Raw genomic sequence first — 11,330 nt, 5'->3', positions numbered from 1 at the left:
ACGGGGCAATAAACTAAATGACTTTAACATTTACATTCACTTATTACCTAAAACATCTTGAAAACAATGTAATAACCGAATATGATGTTTTTTGTTTATATCATTTATGCAGAATGGAGCAGGCGTTGATGATACGTGATTTGAATCCCAAAGCAGGCGTTGATGATACGTGATTTGAATCCCAATGACCCAAACAATGTAATAACCGAAAATTTAGGTAATATAACAAATTTTGTTTTGGTCAATTTCAGGGACGAAATCATTTTTGAGTGATATGTTGTAACAACCCAACCCGTTAACCAACCAATAACGCAGAAAAAAAAAATTATTTTGCTGGTACAGCACATGGCGCGGCGGGCCATATGGCCGCGCGGCGCGCCAAAGTGGCCTGTCCAAAAAGTCATGAAATGCGAAAATGTTTGACCACTTCCCGACGTATTTAGACAAAACGCTTTTAACCATACATTAATATATGTAGATGTTACACGTTCCATTACTAAAATTAGTTTTACGAAGACCGGGCCCACATCGGCCGTTTTACGACTTTCGTACAAAAATACAAGTTTTCAACCACATGATTTGTAATACAAAATAAAGGTCGAGCATGAAGATTGGGGATACGCTACCCAATCCTAATCAATCCAAAAGCAAGCCTTCTAAAGCAACTACGCGAGTCCACTAGTCCCCGCTTACCCGAGCCTCCGCATCCATGCAATCTATAAAAAAGTCAACAACGAGAGGGTAAGCTAACGCTTAGTGAATGATAATATACTACATACATATATATGCATAAAATGGACACGCCACAATAATAATCAATTAACGCATACCGGAGCGTCCAAATATAAGGCAAGCTAAACCTAGCATACCGCACGTTCACTAAGCACAAGCTAACAACATCAACAATATAGTAAGTTCACAAGCAACGATGTGAACAATGCCAAAAAGCTACGCCCATAAGGTTAGCTACATCACGACAATACCACAAGTCGTACATCATCGCAAATCCGCATTAGCATATACTCAACACAATGTATATAATATGCTAAATAATCACAACACAAAATAGTATGGTTAACCATAACGCTATGGTGCTACCGGCACGTGGTTCACACCATACGCATTTGAGTCTCACTCTTTTTTTAGTGCTACCGGCACATGGTTCACACTTTGATGCTACCGGCACGTGGTTCACATCCAATAATCATAGTGCTACCGGCACGTGGTTCACACTCGATGCTACCGGCACGTGGTTCACATCCAATAATCGTAGTGCTACCGGCACGTGGTTCACACTCGATGCTACCGGCACGTGGTTCACATCATAATACACATCACACACATGTTATGGCACTACCGGCACATGGTTCATACAATAACATTTACCAATAAATACGCCATATACATGAACGTATAATTATTCCACTCACAATATTAACCCTTCGCCATTGGGGTTATAATCCACATCACACGCCCATGTGATAATGTACACACAAAGTGTGCATCTCGTCAAAGGTGGTCAACCAAAACGCACAACCGTGCCAATTGGACCTATACACAAGTCCATCAATCCACCTATGAAGTGAGCTCTATAACCGAGAACCACTTCGCCCGACCCGCACCCATCCTACACATACATATGCACATAGGATATTAACACTCACCTTGAAGTCTTGATGGATGCCAAACCAAAATCCGTAATCGCCGATGGAATGTACCTATTCCATTTATCATAAATACAATAACACAATTAGGGTGGATTTACAAATCAACCCGAATTGACAACTAGTGCCATTTTGACCCAAATGCACTTCCAAGCACAAACCGCGCCCAAACTAACCAATAATCACTAACACAAGTGAGAATGGTCCTAATATGCCAATCAAACCCAATCATAGGTGTTAAACACCTATCTTGCCCAAAATGACACTTAAACCCTAATTTGACCCATAAGAAGTCAATATCACGCCATTAGCAAGTTTTGACACCAAAACATATTTAACTCGGTTCTATGCTTCAACTTAATCCGTTTTAAGTTTATAAACCTTATTAAATCGACAATTGGGTTATAATCATCACCAAACCCTAATCTTTGACTCTAGTCAAAGTTAGTCAACCAAACATACCCAAAAGAGTTTCAACACTACTAGAATCACTAATACTAGAGATTACACACTACATACAAGCCTTAAACATGGTTAAATCATTAACCAACCCTAAACCCACCAACATCAACAATAACTAGTTACAATTACCCATTTCACCTCCTAAATGGGTTTTATAACTAACTAGTTCAAAACCCTAAACTTGAATATCAAATTACAAAGATGAAGTTCGGAGTTTGAACTTACCAATACCGCCAAAATGATGCCGTTGACGAGTAGAACAACTTTAATACCCGAGGTTTGACCCGAAACACCCTTCTTCTTCTCCAATTGGAGCTCTCTCTCTCTAAAACTCTCCTCTCACTCTAGGGTTTGAAGATGAGAGTGTTTGATGAGTGAAAATGAGCTCCAATGGAGTTCTAGATCAGTTTTGGTGACCCTAAACCGACCCTAAATGAAAAGACCAAAGTACCCCTCATTTAAGCCTTTTAAAAAGGCTGAAAATTGCATCAGACGGGTTCGGAGCGCCGCTCCGAAAGGTGGAGCGCCGCTCCAACCTTCAGGTCAGTTTTCAGTTTCTTGTTTTGGCCATAACTTTTTGACCGTAGCTCCGTTTTCGATGAATCAAATATCGTTGGAAACGTAATAAGATTTCCTTTCCAATGGTAAGGCTTTGAAACATCAACACAAACTTTATTTGGGGTTGAAAAGATACGTACACACCTTGTCACTTCAGACAACGTCCAGTTTCCTTCGGCGTTCGAGCAAGCAACACGTAAACTTCATACACGCATCGTACACCATAAATACATTATGTACAATAAATATTTGGGTCTTACATATGTTATAATAGCCCGAATGAAAATGTTCTTATATAAATGAATAAATGACTACACAAATACTAATTAATTTCTTTACTAATAATATTAGTTGCATCTTGAATCTTAATAGAGCTAATGAGTAAATTAAAAAAAAAATAACAAAGCGTTTTTGTTGTTTTGTACATCTAGGATGAGCACGGTACGGAACCGGTACCGAACCGAAAAGTACCGGTACCGAATTTACTCAATTTCGAATACCGGTACCGTACCGTTTTTCCAATACCGGTACCGGTAATTTTCGGTATTATACCGTTTGTCCCGAATTTACATTTTTTTCGATTTTTACATGTATTTAGTACGGTTTAAATACGTTTTTTTCGGTACAGTACCGAAAAATACCGATACCGAATGGTACTACCGATACCGAATTAGCTTAAAATCAAGGACCGGAACCGATAGCGAATCCCGATCGGTACCGGTTCGGTTTCGGGAAATCGGATCCACCAACCTACTATCCACCATCCTAGGTCCTACATGCCTACATTTCCAAACCCTCCTAATTCTCCTTACCTTTCAAACCATCCTGACTTTCCTTGTATTTTATCTATATATCTATGACTCATATTCATATCTACACTACATCTTGAATAGAACAAATCCATTCAATCAACCCACATAAATATAAATTAAATTAACGTATGATGAAAAAGAAAATTTGTTGAAGAAAAAGAAGATCTAAAACAGAGAGTGAAGCCGAGTAGGAAACGAACACGAAGTCATTGAAAGTTATATTCAAGGGTAAATTCCTATCTCAAATATTAATATGTTAGTAAGATCTATGAATCATATGGTATTCATGTTTACCGATTGAAAAGTCATCGGTTACGATGTCGGTTAGATTTATATAAATTGATTAACAACGAAATATAAGATAGTATAGTAAGGTTTATGTTATGATTAGGTTTATATAATCACACTCAATTAAATTTATCAAATTAAATTAACTTAATTAACTTCAAAACATACAAGTATGGAAAATGTACTGTACGTATAGTTGAAGAACGAGGAAGACGACGGAACCGTGATATTGTTTTGCAAATCTAGTTAAGTCCTTGTATTTAACATAGTTTTTTTTTTTTGAAAGGCTTGTATTTAACATAATAATATAATATAAGTAAATAAATGAATGAATTGAGATTGATATCGCACATAAACGAAAACGAAGATTTAATTAGATAAATACAAATCTAAAATAAAAATTAGACCTGTCAATTGTGACCCATACACTCAAATTCGGGTTAAATGGGTCAAGCTTTCAGGTCAATTGAGTCTTGAAAAAAATTAAGCCTAAAAATGTAAATTAAAACTTAAAAAAAAGATCTAAATGAATTTCTCTCTAACCTATTGAGTCCTATAAAAAAACTGAAGGAACGAGTCTAATGGGTATCAATACTTAAAAAGCAATAAATAGAAATGGGTCAAATGGGTTTTGCGAACGGGTCAAATGGGTCGAGCACAAAAAGTTTCATCCGTCAAAAGTTTATGAAAGCATTTATGGTTATATCATTTATTATGTTTATTAATAGTTCTTATGTATATATAATAAATAACAATAATTAAAATAATGTAATAAATGTAAAAAAAAGCGATATAACCCATTTGACCCAACTGACCTGTGACCGTTTCGATCCGTTACCCAAACCGGCCCAACCTGACCCGTTTTGACCCGTTTAAAAAATTGACCCGTTTCACTTATGACCCATTTCAACCCAAAACCATTCTGACCCGTTACTCAAACCGACTCAACCTGACCCGTTTGCCAGACATAATAAAAATAAACAGATTGATAAAGCTATCGCTAAAATCCTTAGATAAATATTTAAAAACCTTTTTATTATTAAACTTTAGCTACATATAACACTTTACAATATAATATTAGGACTTGAGTCATTATATATTGAAATTAAATGTTAAATTCAGTTAAATTACGTTATGTAGAGTTCACAAGGGATTCTGATGTTACCTTTTGACTTTGAAGACTTTAGACACTTATTCATGTACGGATGTCCGTACTATTTCCTTCAGCGTTATCTTGAACTGCTTTTTTAATTATCATTTTCATTCATGCTTGGGCGTTTTGATTGATCTATATATCTATTATATTTTTGAGTTAAACTATATATTAATTTAAACTATCTACTTAAGCTTATTTGAGGAAAAAAAAAATGATATTTATAGATTGTGATAACTTTTAAGAAAAATATTTGTTCAAAAAATGAATTTGAGAAAATTTGCGAAACCTGAATTATTGTGGAAACTTTTAAGAAAATATTTGTGGGAGAATTGATTTACGAGAACTTTGATCAAAATGGTTTTGAGGAAACCTTTATGAGAAACTAATTAATTTTTGATAAACTTGATGAACTTATTTAGTTCGAGCGTTCTTAATTCATTTCATTAGGTTCCATATGTACTGTGAACATAATTCTGGTGTTGGTTGGTATGTTCACTGTGCTATCATAGAACCCTAGATTTTAGACATGAGATAGGTATACCGAGTCAACTAACTGTGAAGGTATCACAAGCTTGTCATTGTGGCGACCAATGACTTGGCACTACCCGTGGCGGTGTGATTAGTTCACAGCGTCTCCACTTTATTATATTTGCTCGTGGAAGAGCGTTTGGTTTATTTGGGAGGCGTATGGATGCAGCCTAGGATATATTATGATATGATTGTGTAGAGCGGTCGTGTGATGTAGTGCCATACACACCTTTCGATTAGGATGACACTTGGATTCGCGACCAGTGTGTGATTTTGGTATATGATATGTGATATGTTCTGGCACCGATGTGTGCGATTATGATATTCTGTTTTGTTAGGTGTACTCGGTATAGACTGACCCTTCTTTAATCTGGCCTTTATTTTTGTACTCTGGTGTTGTGGTGATACTCGATGGAGATTTTGAAATTAAAGTATAAATTATTTATATTCCTTTCACTCTTATCGTGCTAAAATAAAAGTTTTATTATCAATCAATCTATACCTTAAAAGACAGTCATTATTAGCTAATAATTATTTTCAAAAATCACTTTTTAACGCTTAGATAAAAAAAGATTTTCACATACCCCTTAATCTAATGGTTCAAAATAATCCTGTGTTAATATTAGCTAATAAATCAATTTTGATTTTTAAACTACCTAAAATACCCCTTCAATAATAAAAAACACGGGAGTATCAGTTATGAAATAATATAATCCACGACCTTCATGAAAAACCAAACCCTAACTTTCTCTCCCAAATTATCTACATTTACCAAATTCATCATCTACCATTCAGGTTAGAAAATCGTTTAAGAGAAACACTAAATCTAGCGCCCCAAATCCAAATGTTCAATTTTCTATTCGTTGATTTCACAGGTGCGAAGAATATGACGGATGATACCATGAAGCCGTCCTTTTCTCTGAAGATTTCATTATCCTGAATCATAACGTACGTGCGTTCCGTTAATTAATTTAGGGTTCTCTGTAGGAGGTAATTTTGATTCTAATTTTTTGTTGATGTATATATTTGTAACTTTTTGGTTGATTGATTTAGGTTCTGTGTAATACTTGAATCGTTAGATACTAAATTATTTGAAATCATAGTTTACATTTATTCATCGTGATTTTTGTTACCACTAATGTTTTGCTCAGATGATTTTCATACTTTTACTTTGTCATTCGTTTCGTTCATAACGTCCACTTTTACTGCTTACGCGGGTACTGATTACAGGAACCGTAAACCGATACTTTAGTTTCAATTTCGGATATTTGGTTTCAGGTACTCATTTGGGGTTTTCTTGGTTCTTGCAAATTTTGATGCTTTTAATGTATTTTTGAGGTATTGATTGATTAATGCATGATGGGTTGGTCTTTGATTTACTATATTTGTGTTACTCAATTTGATATGAACGTTTAATTGTGTAATGCTTATCTTCATGCTGTTAAAAAATATTTTTTTTTTATTAAATTGTTAGTTTTTACATAACTCTCTAATCCTTTATGACTTATCGGTATGAAAGGTGGTTTGTGAAACCCTTTCTATGCTACGTTACATATATTATCATTCTCGTGTTCTTGAATTCTTATACATACAATTCTTCTCCAACCTTAAACAGAATTCACGTTTTATTGGATTATTTCCAGTTGGAGGAGGTTACTCACCATTTCACCAGTCCTACGGAAATTGCTGCCAACATAACGTCTCGATTGGATTGTAGATTCACGAAGATCTTGCAAAGAAACTTTAGGTGACTGTTAAACCATTCCAAGGCTCTCTATTTGTTGTATTTTTTTATGCATTTTATGTTCATTACTTCATGAAATCTATTTGCAATTTTAAAGTCTTGGCTTGAACCCTCTACTTAATAATGTTTTTAGTGAATATCTTGCTGCTCCCGAAAATTCTGGCAATGTGGGCGGGTCTGTCAGGTTGGGGAATTGGTCAAGACTTGTTTTTTTTATCAAAATGAGTAATCTCATACCAGGTGGATTGGCCATACAGTTAAACTAAAATGTTGCATGAGGTCGTTAAGGAATTTCTAAATCAAAATTTGGTTTTGAAGAAGAGGGAAACTTGTTTAAGGAATGCCTGAATAAAAAAAAAAAAAAAGAACTATTGCTTTGTCAAAAGCACAAATGTCTGACAAAAAGTTATGAAGAACTGTGAAATAGGTAAAACGGGTAGGAGAAAGATTGTGAAAATTAGCAAAAAAGGGCGGGTCAAATAGACAAGTAAAGTAAATAATGAATACAATAACTGTTGTAGCCCACAATGGGTCATCTTGGGCTGACAGCTAACGCACTTCTTGTTTCTGTTTTTATTTTCTATTTGCTGAAGTCAATATGATGTTTTGACCTGCATAATGATGTTACTTCATTAAGTTCATTTTGAACCCATAGTGGTGGGGAAACAAACAGAATGTGCAAAAAACGATGATAAGATTTAAAATTGCTACTTTGTCCAGTTATTCATCAAAAAAATATTCGTAAATAAGATTAACTTTAAATTTTTAAGTTCCATTTCTTGTCTCATGTACTACTATAAGATTTACTGATAATTGACTTTTCCATACAAACCGCCAAGCTGTTAGACTGATATTGTTTTTTCAGGAGAATAGTGACGGAAAGCAATCTCTAATTCAAGAAGCTGATCACGACAATGACTCAACACCAACGTCCTGGTACCTATATTATATATCCATAACATAGATACCTTTTAATGAAAATCTAGCCTAGAATGACGTCTGTAAGATTTTGATGGTTTAATACGAATATATCCACCACCAATATTCACATAGGTTATTTATTTATTACATCATTATATGTAATTACTTGTGATGGGATTCATGTATAATCACTATCCTGTTAAAAGTGATCTATGTGCTTAATAAGGTATGCTTGTATTACTTTCAGTTTTATTCAAATGAAATAAGAGAAGATCCCATTGTTACTGAATCTATGAAAGCATAATTATTTTTTATTTGAGTATATTACATTTTTCAGGAACTATATATCTAACGGAATGAGTTTACCCTTTACTCCCTAATTACCGGTCAAATTTTATGCTATGTAATCTACTTTTTTGAACTTTAAAGTGGTTGATTTGGGTTGGTAAATAGTTTTAGTTCTGTCTCAAAAAAAGGTTAGGCTGGGCTGGATTTGATTCGCAAACACTATTACGTTCATGAACAATTGTTTTACCTGTTTATATGAGTATATTGTGCCACTTACTTTTCAATGTTTTGGCTCATCTAACGCCATTAAAGATTTGTTATATGGGAACATGTCTCCTGAAAGGTACTATTTATTACTCTTATGAATTTATGTATGTATATGGATATCTGGAAATTTGATTTTCTGACAAGTGGCATCATTTTTTGATATATGTAAATGTTATATTTATTAGGCATGAATACATGGTTAGGAAATTGTCGAAACTGGATCTGCATTCCACGAGTATCAATATGAATTATACGGCGTCCTATTGTGGGCTCATATTGTAAACACGATTCAGTTTACACAAACTTTGTTCATTTCGTATCAGCTGTAGAGATTCAGTTGGTGTTTGGTTATTAGAGCTAAAAAGTTAGGTTGTTTATTATTTTATGTTCTGGTAACTGTGGAATAAGTTTAAATATGTACCCCGTATTTTGGATGCACTTGATAGCACAACAACGCATACAAAATACCAAATATCCTCAAGAAAATCCACCACAAAAAAATAATTTTGCAATTCCTATACACCACTCCCAAAAAGACACCACCAGAGTTCTTCATCGAACACACATTCGACCTAGAACAAACAACGCAACGACCAACAGGTAAAAAAGGAACACAGACTTACAACATAACTAGCAACAACAAATCACATATTAAATATCTACTTCTATAACAGGTTGCAGCGGTGGAGTCGCACAACTGCAGACACCCCAGATAATCGACCAGCCTGCCAGCAGGGCAGTAACAAACATCAGCAACATTCAACCTGGATCGAAACGAGCGCTGTTCTAAAACAACGGTAAACATCGTCAACCAAAAACACTGAACCATTACTCTCAATATAACAAGTTCCTTTCAACAATAGACAGGCAGGAAACAATCGCCAAGAAGAAACGCAACTGAAGTAGGATGAACTCTTTGCATAAGCGGCACAAAAACACGCTATTGTCTTTTTCAAACAATATGTAGTTAATGTTCCAATCTACCAACTACTTAGGAAAGTATCCTGTTTATATGTAGTTAAATATACGCCACCAATCTTTTGAAACAATATGTATGTATGTAGCGGGTACATATATGTACCTACATAACTATGCAACACACTATGCCATCACCCTAACAACACAACAGCTGAAATTTACCAACATGATTGTACATAGTTCTATACATCCACCATCACTTAACTTATTCACGCACCTTGAACAAACACGTATCAAACATTATGTTATGTTTATTGGTGGGATGCATTCTTCGGATATACTCAAAGTAAGACTAACTAAAGATAATTATTTTTTAACTAAAATTGTTATAGCAAAGTTCAAAATATCTTTAATTGTAACAACATTTATAACTTATTTTCTTTTGTTAATGTTTTCTTATTGTATGTCAAGTTTAGTTTGAAAACTAAGTATTGTAAAAAATTTTATGGATCATGCAAACCAATCAATACATTTTCAGCTTTGAATATTTTTCAATAATATACATATTTGTAGCAAAATATAATGTTATGATTTTTAAATGATGACCATTTATGTGAAAATGCTTTGTCAGAGATCTAAAAGATACTCACTACAAGAGAAAAGAATATGACATTATTCACAACTCATTACCACCTCAAAAGATCAATAAAATTAACAAATTTGTGAGAAACTACACCAAAGAATTGAAAAACACCAAAAGATTATATCAGCGCCTGCAACTTTATACATCGAATCTATTAGCAGATACGCACTGCACTGTTGATTACTTCTACTTTCAAATTTAAGCCAGTAGTTTTATTGAGCAAGATTTTTTATTTATTATTTTACACATTTGAACTTTTGAAATGTTTTGAAGATTATCTTTCAATATCAGCATTCCATAAAACCTGCGAAATCGCGGGTCTTTAACTAGTTAATATTATATTTGTCTACATCCGCGCACTGAGCAATTAGCTCAGCCGCATTTTCTTTTCCCGCGACATGTATTCGGGTAATCTGGGATGAGTGAGAGAGCTTCAAGACATGCAGATGACCTAGAGACTTACCTTCATTTATTAGTTTGGATTTATAACATGTTAAAAGATTTAAATTTTTATTAAATAAAATATTTACGATTAATAATCATTACGAGACTTTAATATTACTAATAAATGTGACCTCTCGTTCCTCTTTCGGTATTGGGGTGTTACAAACAACATACTCGAGGCTAGGGTATATCGTGCATGGATTTCACGCAGGCCACACAACCCCAAACCAAACGCTTATTGCTAACATAATTCAAGCTACATGATGTTTATGTAGCGAACTTTTGTAATATACATTTACAGCCACTGTAACATCAACCGTACTATGTACCAAACAATCACCAAACCATAATATAATGTCGGACCAAATTCTCGTTCTATATATCAGAGCACAACAAGTATCATGCAATTAGTTTTAAAAGAATATAGATTTCCAATCCTAAGACATAGCCTATCGGCAAAACAGATAAAGTTTAAGCAGCAATTAAAGAAACTACTCAAATGGCAAAGTTGTCAAAAATCACAAAATCCAGTATTTCAAAACTGACATAAACAAGAACTATATCCTAAACATGAACAATGTAAATCTAGATGGGCAATGCTGTAGACCTACACATTGGGCAAACATTCTTATGTGAC

At 34.3% G+C, this 11,330-nt stretch overlaps 1 long non-coding RNA gene across 3 annotated transcripts; it reads left to right on the top strand.

The window, feature by feature from the left end:
- Positions 1–6,157: 6,157 nt before the first annotated feature.
- Positions 6,158–8,399, top strand: LOC139880141 (uncharacterized). Of its 3 annotated transcripts, none has more exons than XR_011770978.1 (5): positions 6,158–6,263; positions 6,344–6,458; positions 6,747–6,806; positions 7,112–7,215; positions 8,078–8,399. It is a non-coding gene; the product is annotated as an uncharacterized lncRNA (long non-coding RNA). The 3 variants fall into 3 exon arrangements; XR_011770984.1 differs by having other exon boundaries at positions 7,084–7,215; XR_011770990.1 differs by lacking the exon at positions 6,747–6,806.
- Positions 8,400–11,330: the final 2,931 nt, after the last annotated feature.

Source organism: Rutidosis leptorrhynchoides, chromosome 1 (genome assembly GCF_046630445.1).
Source record: "Rutidosis leptorrhynchoides isolate AG116_Rl617_1_P2 chromosome 1, CSIRO_AGI_Rlap_v1, whole genome shotgun sequence".
In the NCBI taxonomy this organism is placed as follows: domain Eukaryota; kingdom Viridiplantae; phylum Streptophyta; class Magnoliopsida; order Asterales; family Asteraceae; genus Rutidosis; species Rutidosis leptorrhynchoides.
This window is presented reverse-complemented; position numbering and strand designations above follow the sequence as displayed.